Genomic DNA, 21,326 nt, shown 5'->3' on the forward strand with positions numbered 1-21,326 from the left:
GGAAGATATTTCACATTGTGAGTGGCTTGCACTCAGAAACCATAGCAGAAGAACAGGTGCAGCAATGTTGAGACAATTTGCCTTCACCTGGGACCACTTTTTGCAAAACAAAGCTTAGTGCATTCTGTGAGCTGAGAGAGAAGCAAAACAGCATCTACTGACAAAGACTGGCTCTTTGTTACCAGGATATTAAATAAGGATGTCCAAGAGAGACCTGGGTGCTTTGGTTCAATTTTCAGGATCAGGAAATCAAGGCACATTGCTTGAAATTACCTATCTCAGCTCTTCCTAGAGATCACCATGAAGCAAAGAGCCTCTGTTGCAATCAATAGGTTTTCTATGGTCTCAGCTTGTCCACTGGCTGATCTGCTAGTTTGTATTTTGCTTAACTCTACCAGTGGCATCAATACATTCAAACTGCTGCTAAGCATAATTGTAGAAACTGCCACTAGCCCTCCACCTTCCTGTTCCACTTTTCTTCTTTTTAGAGATCTCCTGCTTTTGCTGGCAAGGTGACACATTCCCGTGTTTTCGAGAAGAAAAAAAGTATTTGGTGCCACGAGCCACTTCAGTCTGCTAGCGTATTATTCTTTTCAGTACAACACCCACGCATGCAAGCCAGGTTCACACCCCTTTCTCAGTTACTGTGCATTTTTCCTGAGCATAAAGACAGAGGCGTACACACGGGGGAGGATTTGATAGGCTTATATAATTATTGCGGGATTCAGAAGGCGCATTTAGCAGCAGTTAAGCATGAGGCACAAAGCGATGGGAAGAAAAGAAATGCCAATAATATCTATCCACTCACTTTGCAGCAATTCAGAACTATTCTGTTTCGAAAGGCAGGGGAGGGAGCCTTCTCTCAGACTAGATTTAAGGGAAATGGGTCAGCAAGGTGTTACTTGTCAGTCACTTGTGGGCCAAAGCTGTTTTTGCTGAGGGTCCTGTGCCCCCCTTAGAAAGAATCCCCATACAAGGAGGTTTAATTTGCCATTATGAATTCCTTTATTTAAGCCTGGGGGAGGCTGTTATATTTTCATTGATGGAAACCTCTTGCTGTCTTTTTAAAAGACTGTATTCTGCAGATCATATAATTTTTGAAATGTGTCACACACACTGAAGTGTTACCATTCACTCTAACATCTCAGAATTTTCTCCCATTTCCTCAGACTTAAAATGGAAGAACTGGTGGCTTCATACGATAACAGTTCTGCTTTGCTCAGACCTCACTTGGAGTACTGTGTCCAGTTCTGGGCACCACAGTTCAAGAGGAGAATATACTATTTAATATATTGGGTTTATGCTTCCCGTCCCCTTGATCAGGTTGTGTAAGTGTTATTTATTGATATATAATTGTATTGTTTTACCTTGTTTAACAATGTGTTATTATGCTGCTATGTAATGTATGTGTTGTTTTTATGACTGGAAACTGCCCTGAGTCCCATCCGGGAGATAGGGTGGTATATAAATAAAGTTTTATTATATTATTATTAATATCAACAAGCTGGAATGTGCCTACCCTGAAAAGGGCAATCAAAATTATCAATGGAAACTAAGAATTCCAGAATTATCTGGAAACTAAGCCTTAAAAGGAACAGCTGAGGGAATTGGTGGATACATATAACTTGAAGAATAGAAAAATGAAGATTGACATGGTGGTTAGCTTTAAATATCCGAAGGGATGTCGTGCAGAAGTTTATTTTATGCATGATAGCCATGTTGAAATATTTGAAAGGAATTTGAAATATTGAGGAGGAAGAAAGCTTGCTTTCTGCTGCTCTGGACACTAGGACGCAGTGGAGCAAAGGATTCAAATTTCAGCAAAAAAAAAAAAAAAAGATTAAATCTAAGGGTTGTTGTGAGTTTTCCGGGCCATGTTCCAGAAGCGTTCTCTTTAGTTTCCAATATACCTCACAATCTCTGAGGATGCCTGTCATAGATGTGGGTGAAACATCAGGAGAGAATGCTTCTGGGACATGGCCATACAGACCAGAAAACTCACACCAACCCAGTGATTGTTGTAATCCAAACTATAACAGAGCCAAACTAGGTTCAGCACTTAGCCTTTTAAATTTTCTGACCTAAATGCTGGAGCAGATCTACCACCCCAGACATCGAGAACTCCAGCCATCTTGAAACAAGACAAGAGCAGACTTTGGAATAAGCCATATTCCAAAATCAAAATACAGTAGAGTCTCACTTATCCAACATAAACAGGCCGGAAGAATGTTGGATAAGCGAATATGTTGGATAATAAGGAGGGATCAAGGAAAAGTCTATTAAACATCAAATTAGGTTATGGTTTTACAAATTAAGCACCAAAATATCATGTTATACAACAAATTTAACAGAAAAAGTAGTTCAAAACTCAGTAATGCTATGTAATAATTACTGTATTTACGAATTTAGCATCAAAATATCAATTTTTATTTTTTTTATTTCGTGTCAAAAGCATTGTACATTTCAAATAATGGAAATAAAAATAAAATTTAAAAAAAGAAAAGAAAAAAAAAAGAAATCACAAGCAACTAAATAGTTTTGGTCCAAAAGCGGGCAACAGCAACCGCATTGTCTGTAGCTTTAAACAACTCCTCCTCCGTACATGAGGCAGGGCATTGTGGGCAAGCATACATATGCGGAGTTGTTTGTTCAGCTCCACAGTCACACAAGGTGGAGGATTCCTTCAGGTAGTGCCACCTTGCCAAGTTGTCTTTCGATCTGCCCACTCCACTTCTGAGTCTGTTCAGGGACTTCCAAGTTGCCCATTCTTGGTTTGCCCCTGGAGGAAGACTCTCATGGGGGGCCATCCAGTTAGAATTGCCAGGTTTAGCTGTCCAGAGGGACACCCTTGCTGTTGCTGGAGGAACATCAAGAGGAGTGGTGGTTCTCATGAAGCCCTTCCTTGATTTGAGTCTGGTGGGAGGAGGCTGATAGTCATGCAGTGGGTGGCTTTCACAATGTTCGACCTTTTTTCTCTCACCATTAGCAGCAACTTCCCGTCGCACGTCAGGAGGGGCAATGCCAGCTAACTTGTAGAGTCTATCAACAGGTGTAGGTTTAAGGCATCCCGTGATGATTCTGCATGTTTCATTCAGTGCTATGTCCACCTGCTTTGCATGGGCAGACTTGTGCCAAACAGGACAGGCATACTCTGCAGTTGAGAAAGACAAAGCCAGGGCTGATGTTCTTACTACTTGTGGGTCTGCACCCCATGCGCTGCCAGTAAGTTTATGCAGGATGTTATTGCGTGCAGCTACTTTGTGCTTGGTGTTCATATAGTGTTTCCTATATGTTAGTGTTCGATCTAAGGTGACACCAAGGTATTTAGGATGGAAACAGTGTTCGAGCTCTTGGCCTTCCCAAGTAACTTTCAGTTTCCTGTTGGCTTCGCGGTTACGTAGGTGGAAAGCACACACTTGTGTCTTCGAAGGGTTCGGCTTCAGGTGGTTCTCTTTGTAGTAGCTGGAGAGATTTTCAAGGCATTGGTGAGTTGCTTTTCAACTGTTTCAAAATCAAAATATCAATTGAAAACACTGACTACAAAAATGCGTTGGATGATTCAGAACTTTGGATAAGCGAATGTTGGATAAGTGAGACTCTACTGTACTCCAAAATCATTCATATGAATGGCTAAGATGGTGTCACGTTTGCTTTTTGATGGTTCAGGGCACACAAAATTTGTTGCATGCACAATATGATTTAAAATTCTATATATATAAAAGGGTAATGAAATTTCGGCCTAGGACAAAACAACAAAACTACACATCCCAGAAACACTAAACTTGGCAGCACAACCCCTCATCCATGCCTTTACGTTCATACAACAAAAAGAAAAGAAAAATAAAGTCCTAATTAGAGGGAGAGGAATAATTGTTTTTATCCAATTGCTGCCAGTTAGAAGGCGAAGCTCCGTCAGGGGAAAACCTTTACCCTTTACCTTAACTACCACCAGTACCGCAATACTTTATTTCCCATACCACCATACTTCGCCACAGCAACGCGTGGCCGGGCACAGCTAGTGTTTTATAAAATTACTTTGAGGTATGTGTGCAAGGTTATTTAAAATATAAATGAAATTCATGTCTAGACTTGAGTATCATGTCCAAGATATCTCATTATGTAGATACAACTATTTCAAATTTTAAAAGCAAAAAAAATGAAGTACACAACACTTCTGTCTTCCAAGCATTGGGATGCTTAAGCCGTATATGTGAATTTAAGAGGCTGCATGGTACTATATGGGTTGACAATCCATCATCATTTTACCAGTCATCTTCATTTAGACCATGTTCTGTAGCTCTGTATTAGGGCATCTGAAAATGTTAAGTGTCAAGCTTTGCTGTCTTGTTACTATTGTCTCAATTTGGCCTTATCCACAAATACTGACTTCACACAAACACACACATATATATTCCTCTATGTGTATATATGTTTGTGTGAAAAAATATATTGTGAATCAAAAGTTGGCACATTATTCAATATTTGAGCACAGTGAACAAATAGTGCAGTATTACCTTCAGTTTCCACACTCCGTTATTAATTCCATACATTGGGAGAAAACCTGCTGCAGGCTTGTCAACAGCCCCATCAAAATTGGTAATGAAACCCATGGATAAACATTTTAGTTGCCATCTCTTGCATGGAGCCTGAATTCAAGATCTATGCTTGACTGCAAACACCTGTGAACTGGACTGTGGAAAGAGGACAATGAACTTAAATGCACATTTTTAAAATGTAAATGAAGGCTCCCCAAAGGATCTACAAATTTGGAAGGCAAACAAAGAAATGAAGAGGTTACTTAACACAATGCCTTGAGAAGCTTCATGTAATTCAAAACAGGGTGTTCTCAGAACAGCTTATAGCCAATGTCTTATTATGGGATTAGGATTTATAGCCACCTTGTTATCTCTAAGACTTGGGTGGGTGATGATGCAGGGAGCAGGCTAAGCCATTATTGGAGGTCCTAGATGTTTTTCAATGTTAGACTCCATTTTGGACTACAATTCTCAGATTGCTTCAGTCGGCACAAGGGTTCCTGTAATTGTGGTCCAAAAGAATACTTTTTTGTACTGTGATTTTAAAACAGATTTAGATGGAGAACATTCTAGAGTTGTCAATAGTGTTCAAACTTAGACCTTATTTTTAAAAACTAGCCAGTGCCTTAGGATCAACTGTTAACATTTAGCTTGGATTCACAGCTGCCATGGGATGACAGTGGTCAATCACAGAAGACCTGCATGGTCCTGCAACACAGTCTGTCCTCTTGGCCATGAGGAAGCTGGTTCTGAGTTTCAAGACTTGGAGGCACATTTTATATCCTCTGGCATAGCAATAAGGTAGCTCAAAAGGAATGCGCACTGGGAAATTCTAGGCCAAGAAATGTAGGAAGGCTTCCAGAGCTGACCAGACAATTCCGCTAGGAAAGAGTCAGAAAGAAAGAGTGATGGACAATCAGGCCCATAAGGAATTTTCACATGATACAATTATGGGGCTATGATGTCATTGCCACTGTTTCTTCCTATGGAATACTGGATTTATAGTGTAGGGAGCGGTATTTAAAACAATCAGGCAGATAGCTGACATCCATAGCAGTTAAAGTGGAATCATACTGCTGTAATTTAAAATCACTTTGAGTCTCAGGCCCCACGTACATTGATCATTCAATACAGTTCAAAGCTAGCTTCAAACTGCAGCAGCTAGACAACAAGCTGTCACAAAAGTGTGGAAAAGAAAGTCCTTAATATGGATCAGTGCTTTACGGTTTATGTCAGTGGTTCTCAACCTGTGGGTCCCCAGGTGTTTTGGCTTACAACTCCCAGAAATCCTCACAGTTCACCAGCTGTGAGGAGTTCTGAGCGTTGAAGGCAAAAACATCTGAGCCTTCTACTGGTTTATGTAATCACCATCCTGTTCTCAGACTGGTTTCAGGATTTCGTGTATAATCCTCTCCACTACAAAACCATTTTCTTTAATACTGGTTTGAAACTGCATTAAATGGTTAGTGTAGATATGCCTTCCATTTGGGGGAAAGGGAATGGCTTTTTTTTTCGTGTCAGGAGCAACCGGAGTTGCTTCTGGAGTGAGAGAATTGGCCATCTGCAAGGACGTTGCCCAGGAGACGTCTGGATGTTTTGATGTTTTACCATCCTTGTGGGAGGCTTCTCTCATGTCCCCGCATGGAGCTGGAGCTGATAGAGGGAGCTCATCCACACTCTCCCCATGTGGGATTCGAACTTGGCAGCCTTCAGGTCAGCAACCCAACCTTCAAGTCACAAGGCTTTTATCCCCTAGGCCATCGGAGGCTCCAGGGAATGGCTGTATAATGGACATATCAGGGGGCAATGTAACTCACTGAAAAGACAACAATGCTGGCAGGGTGGAAGTCAAGAAAAAAGAGGAAGCCACCCTTACATATGGATTGATACAATCAAGGAAGCCTTGATGCAAAGTCTGCAAGAGCTGAGCTGGGTAGTCCGTGATCACAGTTCTCTCATTAGGAAGGTCTTGGAAATCTCTGATTCATAGGATTGCCATAAGTTAAAGTCTACTTGACAGCAAATTGCATCAGTCATTTTTTTCTCAATCACAGGAGAATATTTCCTACAATTTAATCAAGGGGAAAAAATGCATACAAACGATGCCCCCCTCCAGCATTTTCAATAGTTATAAGTATTACTATCAGTCATTCAAGGCAGTACATTTTGGAACAAGGTGCAAGGATAATATGAAATAAGTATACATTAGGAAATGCCCAAAAATGCAGAACCAGTGCATCTGAAACTGTCCTGTAATAGGTGTTGATGTGGTCAGTGTTGTATTCTATGCAACGCTTAATGCAATGGATAATCCAGCTCACTTTTGCATGCTACAATATCAGCGCTAACAGGCCCTGAGCAGTTTGAATTTTTTTTATTGCCAATTAGCAATGAGTAGCAGAAGAAGCCGTAGAATCAGGTCACCAGCACCTGAAGAGAGAGGCTAATCTTCCTATCTCCTGGGGTGGTGGAGGAAAGGGGGGAGGGTCTGATTATCTTTGTGACAAAGACTTGGGTCAACTCCTGGGTAGACCGAATCCCCTTGGTGATCCTTAGCTCTTGCTGTGCAGTAAATGACTCCCTGCTTTAAGCGGTGGTGGTTGAGGAGGGGTACATTTCGTGCGTCAGACCCTGTGCTCTGGGTCCACCGGAATCAAACCTCTCGTCTCTCTCAGCTGAAGCTAATGGGGTCCATGTTGGATTTTTTCCAACAAAAATGTTGGGTTGTTTTTTTTCCCTGAGGTGGAACAAAGAGAACTTTGACTTGATGCGCCAGCTTAGGGTGAAAGCTGTTGTTGGTCCCAATTAGTGTAGCCAGCTTGCATCCCTTTAATAAGGGTATCTCGGGCAAATGATAAATGTTTAATACCGTCTCTCTTATCTCCTCTCTCTATCGCCACTTTCTTTCTTCTGCTCACTTTTTGATAGAAACTGGAGGCTGAATGTACCAACTTGAGCTGTGCTGTGCATGGATGTTCATGTGCGCGCATGGGTTACTTTTCTTTAAAGAGACAAAGAGTCCTTCCATCAGAAGTGCGTTAAATAGTTGCGAAACACTTTTCCTGCAGGGTTTGTTTCCCCCCAGATCTCTCTCTAACTATCAGATGGCTAGCAGTGAAAATCAATGTGCCTCAAGGAAATTTTATTTATTCTCTCCCTGCTCCCCCGCTTCCTTCCACCCCAAATACAAAGGGACACTGTAGCCAATATCTCTTGCAATAAATTTAATTCAGCCCTTTCGCAGGGGTTGACAGCAAGCCGGTAAGGAGGAGCTCCCCGCATGAGACCTAGAGGCCTTTTCTTTCCACTTTGTCTGCGTTACACCGGATTACACCGAGGTGTGTTATTTTACATCACAGCATGCTGGAAATCGGCGTGAAGCAAGGCAGTAGGGCCCAAAAGAGAACATGAGGACAGGCAAAACCCTTACATAAAAGAAAGATTTGCTGGAACTACCATCTGTTCCACACTTTCGGGCACTTCTGCTACTCTGTTTCTTGCTGCTCCATCTGTGTAAGAGGAACCACCTGGCCATTTTTCCTTCCCAGCTTCTTCTTCTGTTAAGTGACAACAGAAGAAAGTTCAGTCATGTGGGTAACAAAATTCTTTTAAACAAAACCATCAAGTCCTGATGTGTTTCCAGCTGGGTTCTTTCATCAGGATATATAATTTGGGGGGGGGGGGATGAGTGAGAAACTGAGAGAAGGGGCAGTTTTTGTCCATTCAGTACACAGGATTCAGTTGTAAGTATGAAGTGTAACCAGATTTTTGCAAATTGAACTTACTCCTTCCTTACATTTTAAAACTTTTTCTTCAAGAGGCAAAGTGTACCACAAAGGTGCTCCCATAATCCCCTAAACCAGTGATTCTCAATCTGGGGTCCTCAGATTTTTTTGGCCTACAACTCCCAGAAATCCCAGCTAATTTACCATCTGTTAGGGTTTCTGAGTTGAAGGCCAAAATCATCTGGGGACTCCAGGTTGAGAACTACTGCTAAACAGTGGCTGTGCCTGACGGAGAACTCTGAAAGTCATAATCAAAAAGAGGTTTTCAACGTTTTGCCCCTAATTCAGGTTACTCCTATTTTAAGAACAAGATGACATTGACCCCCCCCCCCATCTGTCAAAAATTTAAAATATTTCTACAAAATGCCCTTTAAAGAATTTGGGCATTTCCAACACAGTTTGCTCCCTTTGCCAATTTAGTTTTATTTGTTCCCATCTCATTTTTAAAAAACTCACTTCTTGTTAAATAAAAGGTTTATTCTGGGTCTAAAATGACCCGAGGGCTGATGCAGCTCCCTATCCTTCCACAGTTGCCCACCTCAAGGTACAGCAGCGAATTCCATAATGCATGCCAAAAGAAGCTGGAAATTTAGTGAGCGCAGTGCATCTGAACACATATTTAAAAAAGAAACGTTTTCTAAGATGATTGAGCTCTTCAAAGGTACCTGGGTAATTGGCCCCAGATTGTACTGGAAGCATTAAGTAGTGGAGGCAAGCTGCTTCATCCTAACATAGGAAGTCAAGTAAATGTATATGGTGGTCATTTGGCTTCTTCAGATTAAAATAGCAACCCTCAGTGACAAAAGCAATGAAAGGGAAAGTGCAAATACAGTTTTTCCAGTGGGGCTCTAAAATGTACAGCTAATAATAATAATAATAATAATCATCATCATCATCATCGATGTCGCCATCCCAGGTGACAGTCACATTGACGAAAAACAACAGGAAAAACTCAGCCGCTATCAGAACCTCAAGATTGAACTTCAAAGACTCTGGCAGAAACCAGTGCAGGTGGTCCCGGTAGTGATTGGCACATTGGGTGCCGTGCCAAAAGATCTCAGCTGGCATTTGGAAAAATAGGCATTGACAAAATTACAATCTGCCAACTGCAAAAGGCCACCCTACTGGGATCAGCGCGCATCATCCGCAAATACATCACACAGTCCTAGACACTTGGGAAGTGTTCGACTTGTAATTTTGTGATACGAAATCCAGCATATCTTTTCTGTTTGCCGTGTCATACAACAACAACAACAACAACAACAACAACAACAACAACAACAACATAAAAGGCCACCCTACTCAGATCTGTAGGCATTGCTCATCAATACATCACACAGTCCTAGATACTTGGGAAGTGTATAATGTGTGATCAAATACAACAGTCAGCATAGTGATCTTGTTTGCTGTGTGCTCAAATATATCAAATTGTTGTATATAAAATAATAATAATAATAATAATAATAATAATAATAATAATAACAACAACAACATAGTATCTGATCACATTAAGCGATAGTCTGTTTCTGAGTTCATTTGCATACAAATCTCAACTAGTCCCATCAAATGATGTTTGTCCCCTGTCATCATCTACCTGTTGGAAACTATGTGCAAAAGGTGGCAGAAATGGAGCATTTAGATTCATATTATATTTTTAAATATAAGTTGCATGAAATCCACTTCTTTTATGTGAGATTGGCAAAACAGTAAGCATTCTGTTCCCTGTGCTGTGATGTTTCCTTTGGGGGTGTGCCTGTAGGCGGTCCCTGCGGACCCCAGGATTTGTCATGAAGGGAGCCGTTGCCATTTGTCTCTAACTACATGACAAAAGATCTCTGCAACAACTACTTTGTAGTTTTCAGTCCTTTTTAAAAATGTGTTTTCGAAAGAATTTGACAGGAAGATAGCTCAGAATACCTTCGTACAGCATGATAGTAATCGCTATTTGTTGGTTCGCGTCAAATGACAGCAATAATGTGCAGATGCAAGATCTACATAATCTGTGACGTATGCAGAAATTACAATGATTGGGAGGACCAAAGCTTCTGTGAAGAGTAGAGACATCACACTAGTAACAAAGGTATGCATCCTGTCAGGATCTTTCATGTATCCTGTTGTAAAAAAAAAATGTGGGATGCATACTGATTAAGTGTTTCAAAGTTTAAATGTGATGAGATCCCTAGTAGGACTCTTAAAAAGAATAAATGTATGAATAAAATGACATATGAGAACATCCTCAGCTGGGTGATGATCAATGTCTACATTCATTTAAAAATATAATTTCCAGGTGAAATAAGCTGATATGGAGGACCAGTAATTATTTTTTCCATTGTGCCAGAGACAGGCAATATATTTGTGCCCATTAGCTGATACTGTTTCTTTCCTTCTTGGAAATTGTCCAGGGAACACCAATTTGGGTAACACTGAAATAAGGGCTGGAACTCCTGTACTTTTAATGGTTGTAGAAAAGAGGGAATTTCAGCAAGTGTTGCTTGCCTGACAAGTAATCGCTGCTGAAATTCCCTCTTCCACATAAAGGTACAGAAGCCTTGTCCCATATTTCAATTGGCAACCAGCTTAAAGTCAAGAGGTTGTTCATGAAGTGCCATTGTCTCCTTCTACCCCTGCTCAAATTGGTTGCAAAGTTGCCTCAGTTGTGCAGTAGGTTGAGCACTGGTGGTTTGTGCATTTAGTTGCACATTTGGTTGCACGGCATTGCAATTCAGTACAAAGACTGTGCAGCACAACATATTCCCAACTGCATGTGGAGATTTATGTTGCACATAAATACAGACCAACACATGTGAGGTATTAGCACAAAGCTTCCATAGTGGCCAGTGAGCTCTAGAAAGATTTGTTCAAGGGGAAGCAATTTAGATTCATAGTTTACAGGTGAGAAGCACTGAAAGATAACTGAAACCATTACTGAAACCATCAGCCAGAGATTTACCAATTGGCTTACCAGTTCTATCCTCTGCTCACTCCTAGTTTAAGAGATGTCAACATTACAAAGGCACTGATGGTTCCCTAAAGTGAGGGACAGCCATGCCATTCCTCAGTATACATGCCAGAAAGAAGGGGTGGCACAAGTTTGGGGCTCACCGTTCCCAAAGGACTCCATTATTTCCCAGTTTGTCTCTGAGGCCCTTTCCACACAGCTGAATAAAATCTCACATTTTCTGCTTTGAACTGGGATATATGGCAGTGTGGACTCAGATAATTAATTAATTTATTTATTTGCAGTATTTATATTCCGCCCTTCTCACCCCAAAGGGAACTCAGGGCGGATCACATTATATACATATAGGGCAAACATTCAATGCCCATAAACACATTGAACTGAGACAGAGACAGATGCAGAGGCAATTTAACCTTATCCTGAGGGGATGTTCGATTCTGGCCACTGGGGGGAGCAGCTGCTTCATCATCCACTGTGATGGCACTTCCTCATTCCAACGTCATAAATTAGTTAAATTTGCCTCCCCACTTTATAAGTGGTACCTTATTTCCTACTTGATAGATGTACCTATCTTTCGGGTTGCTAGGTCAGCAATGAGCAGGGGCTATTTTTTTATTTTTTAATTGACGGGTGCTCACCCCGCCACGGGCTGGCCTCAAACTCATGACCTCGTGGTCAGAGTGATTTATTGCAGCAGGCTGCTCACCAGCCTGCGCCCCAGCCCAGCCCAGAATACTGCTTGATATTCTAGGTTATATGGCTGTGTGGAAGGGTCCTCAGAGCAAGGCATTGAGTGCTGAAACATTAGCAGGGCCCTGAGACGTCTATCACTAAAAAAAGTAAAGAGACCAATGAAAGTTGGCAGAAACCCTGTTCAGTTGTCTTTGTGAAAGCATGAGGAGGGAGAACACATTAGTTTCACTTGGTTTCTAAGGCCTCTTCCACATAGCTGACTCAAATCCCACATTATCTGCTTTGAACTGGAATATATGGCAGTGTGGACTCATAACTCGGTTCGAAGCAGATATTGTGGGATTATCTGCCTTGATATTCTGGGTTATGTGGCTGTGTGGAAGGGCCCTTGGTTTTCCATGTCTAGGAGGAAGATTTCTGAAGAGGAAACATTCCCCATGAAACCAGAAATAACAGGAAATCCACGTTCCTACTTCAATGGAGAGCCCCTATGGATAAGGCAGGCTCTCCTATTTAGAAACTTGACTTCTAGATGTGGAGGTTGATAGACCTAATAATTGGGAGGGTAAGGTTAATGGCCTTCCTCTATCTATTTTTTACTTAAAAATTAACATTTTAAATTATATATCTGATTTATATGAAATGAAATAAGCAAATAAATAAGCAAACAACTAAAAAGCCATATGGTGTGTATGACATCATTATGATAGGGACTGAAGATGAGGTCTTCATAAAAGTATGTTATGAATCCCTGCTTTAGCTACAGGAACATAAAATTTATAGAAATCAAAGGCAGAACCATGTTAGTCTGGATTAGTATGGAAAGGAATCTTGTAGCACCTTTGAGACTGAGGGAAAGAAATTGATAGCATCAGCTTTCATAGGCTTAAGTCTACTTCATCAGATGCATGGAGTAAAGTGCCTAGGAAAAGAACTTTATAGTTATGAATGAACGGCTGGTATGCATGAAATAGAACAGAAATGCAAAACCTGTTGGCTTGGTAACAAGGTGACAAGTTCAGTTTTAACCATGGTCATCTGAGGGACAAAGGCAGGAGTCAAGGTGAGTTGATATTTTATAGATGAATTTTATAGATGCCAATTTCATGAAAATGTATTCTTGGAATTATAATCAATTTATAGTAATGTCTATTTCTATACATTGTTCATATCTTCTGTATGTTTTATTTTCTTCTTTTTCTCTCATATTTTGTGATCATACTGCTACAATCAATTTTAAATTAAGAAAACGCAATGATGAAAGTCTTGTCTTACATTCTGATATGCAGATAGATGGATGCACATACTATCTATCTAGCCATCTTTTTATCTACTCATTGACATTTCAGTTATATTCTCTCTTTCTTCTAAGGAGTTTTGGGTCACATACCCAAACCTGCTTACAAGGGTTGTGCATTTGTATAAAATTACTTATAGTTTCTGTTTGTTCCATTTGTATGGCCCCATTTCTGTTTCTGTCCACCGCTGACGGAAATGGGTGCCAATACAAATGGACTTTTCCATCAAAGGTCTGAAAGAAAACCAAACATTTTCAGGCCTTGGGTGGTAAAGCGCCAGGCTCGGCTCTCAGGGCCTACAGCTGAGCGCTTGATGGTAGGCCCGGCAGCCAGGGCCTGCCATCAAGTGCTTAATGCTCGTAAGCCCTGGCTGTCGGGTCTATGATCGAGGGTTGACAGCAGGCCTGGCAGACAGGGCCTACAAGCCATCGAGCACTTGGCAATTTCTTCTTTAAATTATGTACCTTAAGCCAGAATTTCTTTGCTCTATTACATGTCCATCACATCTGGAATAGTTAAGGGTGCCAGGCATATTTAGCCTGGAGAAGTGAGGATTGAAAAGCGACATTGTAGCCATCAGTAAAGGGATGGTATATGGAAGTGAGCTTGTTTTTTTTCAGTGATTGAGAACCACTGAACCTTCCTCAGCAGGGGATAGTGTTGTAGTAGAGCCTGTGAGTAACGTTACAAACAGTAGTATGGGTGCCAGAAGGGGGAAAAGAGTTACTCGGGAGCAGGAATCTCATGATGAACAGCAGAGAAAGAGGATATGGGACATATTTACAGCATCTACAGATGAGGAGTCGTTTGAGGGATTCTCTGGGGATGATGGGTCAATGAGTGAAGGAGAAGAAGGAGACACCATGGATTGGACTAAGATAAGAGAAATGCAAGCTATTTGTGAGGCACCAACAACTAGTGATACCTTTATGGGGTTCTCTGGGAGTAAAGACTGGCTATCAGGGGATCCAACTGATTCTTGGGGGGCTCTAAGTCTTGACAGGAGATGGAGGAAGAGTCAAGGGAATTCACGTGAAGAGCTGGGAGCAGCTGCGGGAGATGGTGATGGGGCGGTGGTCAGTTCATCTTCTGATGGTGATTTGTAGATAAAAGTGGGTTCAGGGATGAGGAGTCTTTGCAGAAGGCAAGGTGTTGATGTGCGTTCATGTGCTGGGTATTGGGAAAGTTTCTTGTACTCTTGCTCCTGCCTGTTTCATGTTCGGCGTTGGACTTGGCTAAAGATGCTGCTTCTGCGGACACTGAAGCAACGCTATTTTGGATTTCTCCTGCTTCAACCTTGGACTTCAGCTGACGATGCTTCTCTTCTTGCAACTCCCTTTGTTAATCATTTGTGTACTGTGCCTTTTTGTTTTGCCTTAGAGCGCTTTGTTTGACTTGTTGCTCTTTGCATCCAGTTAATCTGGATTACATTTCTGTTTACCTTTTGGACCAGGTCTGGTTTGGGTTTTTGAGTTTTGACTAGTGGAACTGCGTTGACATATCCCTGCGTCCTTTTCCTTTTGTTTCAATAAACTCTGTTTTGAAGCCACTTTTAAGTCTGGCCCTTTAAGGCGTCTGTGATTCCAACAGATAGATTCCTTTTTGTTGGAGATTTTTCTGTAAGGTTTGATGTCCTGGTAGGGGTTGGACAATACAACCTAGATATGCCTTCCAACAGCTCAATAATTCAATCCTATCTATCACCTATCTATATGTCTATCCTCTACCTCTTTTTAATTTTCATTGCAATCATTCTGTCTCTACTTTCCTCCTCCTTTTTTAGATTTAGGGGCTACTTTCAAATTTCTTCCTGCTCTATGAACATTGCCTAGATTAATGGTAGCTTTTATATTAACTATAAGCCTTTTTAATTATATCACCCCCTGAATCATTTCAGTAAATTAAAACACCTCTCTCCTCAGTTTGACTTTATGCTTGCAAGAAATGATAGCAGTCAAGATGTTTTATACGGTTTCAGCCCAAAGGGTAATTAGAACATCCATGCACATGTAAAATCATCCCACAGAAGGTGGCGGAAATTTGCAATGATTTTACCAGTATGCTTACAATCTGACCCCTCCCAACTCTTTGTGTTCTTTTCAAAACCTCAAGTGACTCCTGCGTTAAAATTCATGTTTCCCCTCCTTTCCCAGTCATTGTTCTCCAGGCCCTGTAGCATTAGCTGATATTCCCCTTCTGGGCTCCTTGGGCGTAGATTTATTATTCTACAGCGATTGCGTCAAATTGCACTTGAAATCAATTAGCACAGGTGCTCAAAGATGAATGTTCAGGCTTGGAAAAAAGGTGATGAAAACATACCATTTAAATAGAAATCAATTTTCCTTTCATGTATTTCTTCCTAGCTGCTCCCCCCTCCCCAAATTAATAGTTTCTAGATATTTGTGTGCAAAGAGGAGAGTTTTCTCTTACAAAGGACTTTTGTGCCCTCCTCCTGCTTCACCACAGAGGCATGTATTTATATTTAGAATATGTATTGCATCTTCGTAGCAACATTCAAATAAAATGGGCACCCTCCCTCCCTCCCTGTCTGTCTCTATGTCTGTCTTAAAAACCAAAACTACAGTATGTCTGTTTAATGTAAAGTTCTCACACTTTGTAACTAGTGATTGTTTTGATTTTCACAGAAAGGTTTCCTACATTTTCAAAATGTAGTATCAAAATGCACTGCCTTTTATTGCCTTCCATATGCTCAAGGTAAGAGGCCATGAAAGTGTGGCCTCAACAACCTAATTCACTTGTTTGCCATTCTTTATTTTCATAATATCTCTATGCAACATGCAGTCTACACAACTGTTTAGATTACCCTTACCCTAACAACATATTTTTGCATGCTTTTAGTGCAATGTTTCCCACAGTTTTAAAAACTTACTTATTTTAACTGAATTGTTTTCATAGACATAACATTTAATTTTATTTTAATATTAATATTTTTTATTTCTTAATTGTATAGTTTTGAAAGTTGTGAGTAACTTTGGGTCTCAGTCTTGAGAAAAAAGTGAGATACAAATATAACAACAGCAACCACAACCACCATCTCTTTTGGAAATGGGGGGACCTTAGATCATTCAGATCAAAATCCCAAACGAATGCCCCACTGGCACATATGGCATTGGCTGCCACCGCTATAACCTATAGATTCCTTGCATACCTCACAACAACTACAATACATGTCCCTCTCCCACCAGAAGAATGAAGACTCATTAAACTTCACAATGTAACTATGTCTCACTTAAATTGTCACTTACATCTCACTTTTCCTTCACTGGTCAAGGCGATAGCATTCTCATCCAGGAATGTTATGCCCTATATGTTTCTAATAATCATATGTGTCATTTCCCTTGTTATTGTTGCCGCCACAGAGATAAAAATTTCAATAATCATTTGGAATATTTGTCATTATCCTTTTTGAGCCAAGATTCCTAATCCCCCCCAGCTGAAGCCAGTATTTGTCTCCCAAGTAAAATAATTGTGCCCTTACAGTGCCCCGACCCTTCTGGGTTTTAAGGCTTCATCCTTATGATTATGATTATTAATCTTTTCCAATCATTCTCCCACCCCAACCCCCCGGGTCATCTGTTTAGAGGGGGAATGACTGGAATAGGGTTGCTAGCCTTGCAAACCAAGAAGAAAAACGATAGCCAAGTCCCAGATTCTAATCCCAGCTGTGACCACTGAGTGACTTACTGCTATCAGTAGACAGGCCTGTCGCTTGACCTCTTTGTAACTGCTCAAACCCAGATAAACCCGCCTAAAAGTAGGACATCCTTTAAAAAAAACATAAGATGTGGCATTTCACAGAATGAGCAATGGGAAAGCAATTCCATTTCCCAAATGGAGGGATGATGTGTATCTGTGACACAAAGAGAGAGAGAGCTTCGGGAGCTCACAATTAATACTCTGATTTTGCGTTTGTATTCATATCCAAAAGTACCATTGCCCTGGGTCACAGTAATTAAGCATCCCAGAAAAATGTAAACAAAAGGCAGACATGTCCCTGCTCGCACATCTTAAAATTCAGAAGCAGACCAAGGGGAAAACAGAATGGAGAGATTTACCAATCTATACTATGTCATGTGGCCACCTGCCTTTAAAATTGTAGCAATAAGTGATCTTTAATCTTGGATAGGATAATTCTTGCGATTCTTTTCCATGTCTAATTTCAAGGGAGCTACTTTGCCTGAAAATGATTTAGGGGTTGGTTTTGCATGTATTTTGCCGAAGGCACCATATATTTATTTGTCTCAGCCCAAAATGAAAATTATGATGATGATGATGCCAGTGCCGTTCCTTTGCAAAGGAATCTTTAGCAACTTCTGAGGCTAAGATAAAGAAGAGACTAGTGAAAAGTGCAAATATATACCTGGTATATTTGTGGAGTTTGTTTCCAAAAGATACCAAATTTAAAAAAATTGAAAAATGAGTTATCAAATCACTTGGGTACAGGGCTTGGGAAATTGCATTTTTAGTAAAAGAATGCATATCATCAACACATCTTTTTTCAGTTCCCGTAAAATTTGTTCAGATGGTTTGGGTAGCTTTTGGAAACAAGCTCTACATTTAACACTCAGCATAGATGGTTATTTTAACATCCCCAAGAGAGAAGCAACATTCATCAAGCTGAATTAGGGCTTCAATCTAATTACAGCTTCCACCATTGCAATGACACATACTGAAAGAGCCTGAGGAAGCCTATTACCAGAACCAGGACAAGGACTGGACCAGGACCAGAACTAGGACAAATCCCTCCCCACTTGTATTTATTTCCTTCTTCTGCTATCTTAGGTGATTCTTTCCTTTGTCACCATTGGCAGTCCCCAAGCCCTAAGCCTAATATGCCACTGGGACAACTGACCTTCTGCCAGTGCATTGGGATTTCCAGGAAGGCTGGAACAGAGGAAGGCCCAAACTTGTCACCGGGCTTCTTGGGAAGGGCACAACCGAGCAGGCCCTTCCAGTCAGGACCTGTACTATTACACTGCTGCTGTTGCTTTCAAATTGCAGCTTATCTCACTATACCACAGAAATAACAGTCTTAAGGCAGCTCTACATAGATCCTTTATCCTGGGATCAATCTGAATTGGCCTCAAAGTGTTTTTGACCAAAAGTCCCTTGGCCACTGCAAAGGTGGGAGGAAAAACCGACAGACCCCTCTCATTATTGTCATTGCTTCAGCCAGAGTGAACAACATGGCTTGTGTTGGCCGCTCGTCACCTGGAGTGACATTGACCATAACATGGAAGGGTGGGGGGGGGGGGGAATTTTGTCCCCTCATTGCTCAGACTGATGAAAAAAGGAAAGAAAAGGAGTGAATGGCCAGGATTCTACAGCTTGAGAGCAGCCACTGAAAAGGCCCTGCTCTATATCACCAGATGTGCATTTGTCAATGGCGGGATGTAGTGGAAGATCTTACAATTTGGGCAGACTCGTATAGTGAGATATAGTGTTTCAGATAATCTTCATCCAAGCCATACAGTAGTGTTTCAAAAGTAATCTAATGGTTGTAAATAAAAGAAATCCATCAATGTAACTAATTATTTTTAAACATTACTTTTAAAAGGCACTGTAAGGCAGTGGTTCTCAACATGTGGGTCCCCAGATGTTTTGTCCTTCAACTTCCAGAAATCCTAACAGCTGGTAAACTGGCTGGGATTTCTGGGAGTTGTAGACCAAAACACCTGGGGACCCACAGGTTGAGAACCACTGCTGTAAAGTATCTGTAGGAGAGCCAATGTGGTCTTATGGTTTGAGTGATGGACTGTGATCATAACTGAAGACTAGGGTTTAATCCTACTCAGTTGTGGAAACCCACCAGGTGACCTTGGGCAAGTCTCAGCTTCAAAGGAAAGGAAAGCAATCCCTCCCTGACCAAATCATGCCAAGAAAAACCATGTTAGGATTGCCTTAGGGTCACCATAAATTACTTGAAGGCACACAACAAGAATAATTTTGAGATTATTTTTTTCTTATTGTTGTCTAACCAAAATCTAAGCCTTTTCTTTTAAAATAATACAAACAGTGAGAAAGCAGCACAGTAGATAATGCAAAACACAGAACTGCAAATGGTCACAATATTTGTGTTATGTGAGCAGCAAGAAATGCAGTCTTTTCTCCTGTTATTACTGTGTTTTTATCCTGATGAAAACATCTTTGTGCTTCACTCATTCTATTGCAAATACTTCAAGGATCAGTGGCAAAAATGGTTCAGTTCTCATTCTTTCAGTATTGATCACCTCCATTCATTTTTACTGCCCCCACTCTTCAGTCGCTGTTTTTCTCCTTTAGTCCCATTTATTTTTGGCTTACGTTACTCACAAGCAGCTTATCCTCAAGCTTCCCCCCTCCAGTTTTGTGTCAACCTCCATCCTACACCAAACAGTGTTCTATATAATAACCCTCTTACAACTATACGTTCTTTCTTTGTATATTGTACAACCTTCCTGTTTCTAGCCATTTTGACCTATTCCCCAAAACTGTGCCAATTACCCTCGAACAATACAATTGCATGCTGACCAACAATTCTCTTGACAATTCTCCCGGAGCCAATTCTCCCTGTCTCAGCAAAGAAGGAGAAAAAAACCTTTCTCATATAAGTCGTTTGTGTGTGTGAAAGAGAGAGGGAAGGAGAGAGCTCTGCTATAGTATTAGTCATTGTGTTTTGAGATCTTGGTCATCCCTATCCCATTTTAAATAACCCTCTCTCTGTCTTTTTATTCATATATATATAGATATAGATATATATACAATAGAGTCTCGCTTATCCAACGTAAACGGGCCGGCAGAACGTTGGATAAGCGAATATGTTGGATAATAAGGAGAGATTAAGGAAAAGCCTATTAAACATCAAAATAGGTTATGATTTTACAAATTAAGCACCAAAACATCATGTTATACAACAAATTTGACAGAAAATGTAGTTCAATACACATTAATGCTATGTAGTAATTACTGTATTTACGAATTTAGCACCAAAATATCACGATGTATTGAAAACATTGACTACAAAAATGCGTTGGATAATCCAGAATGTTGGATAAGCGAGTGTTGGATAAGTGAGACTCTATTTATATCCTAAAGGCACCAGATACCTATTAATATTGGAAGGGTCAACACTAGTTGGGAGACCACCAACAAATTGTAAGCATTGTATGTTGCATTGCAGAAGAAAGCAATTGCAAACTACCTTCCTTGACTAAGGAAACCCTATGAAATTATTGGAATTTCCACAAGTTGACAGGCAACTTGAAGGCACATTCATACATATAGAGTTGTTTCTCAGTTTATAGTTTTGGGGAGAGAAGGTGAATGCAAATTTTGAAGAAGGCCATTAAGGAGAAACATTGGAAATCTTCTGCTTCAAGATTCTAAAATGTTTTTTTTTTTGCTTTGATGAATGACAATATACCAGATTGTTTTGTCAGAGTAATTTAAGCAGCGCAGCAGTAGTTGGATGGAATCAGTGGAACACAGAACGAAAGACAGAGACGGTGGTAAAACTATATACAAGTTTTACTGAAAGCAGTTATAATCAATACATACAGACTTGTAGACAACTGACACAGGACTTGACTCTCAGCAGACAGCACTCAACTCAACTCAGAGCAGAACAGAACAGAACTGATGCAATCAGCAATGCACACACACTTGTGTCTGGACACTCCCTGGTTCCAGCCACACATCAAGGACATCACAGCTTCTCAGTAATTAACTCTTTCCAGACTATGTTACACTCTGGATGATGCAATCAGTATGCAATACAGGCAAGACACAATTTTCATTTAAACACTACCAATACACAAATCCCACAATAACATGTTTCAAGTTGGCAAAACTGACTGTGAGAGTCAGAAACCATATTCCTTTTGGCAACATGCTTTTTAACAATGCTGGCCACGGCCCACCTTCTTCTGCCATGCACCACTTCCATTGCAGATGACTAGAGAGAGAGTCTAGAACCCTTCAATGAAGGCCCCTTCTACAAAGGGATCTTGTAGCACCTTAGAGACTAACTGAAAGAATGTAATTAGGAAAATGATAC

General features: G+C 40.6%; 1 long non-coding RNA gene across 1 annotated transcript in view; it reads left to right on the forward strand.

Moving 5' to 3' along the window:
• The first annotated feature begins 454 nt into the window (after window positions 1–454).
• LOC103279524 (uncharacterized) overlaps window positions 455–21,326 on the forward strand; it is a 67,627-nt gene continuing 46,755 nt past the window's right edge. The window contains exon 1 of the long non-coding RNA XR_010003646.1: window positions 455–1,328. This is a non-coding gene — a long non-coding RNA (uncharacterized LOC103279524). The remainder of the gene's footprint in view (window positions 1,329–21,326) is intronic.

This window comes from Anolis carolinensis, chromosome 2, assembly GCF_035594765.1.
Source record: "Anolis carolinensis isolate JA03-04 chromosome 2, rAnoCar3.1.pri, whole genome shotgun sequence".
NCBI lineage: Eukaryota > Metazoa > Chordata > Lepidosauria > Squamata > Dactyloidae > Anolis > Anolis carolinensis.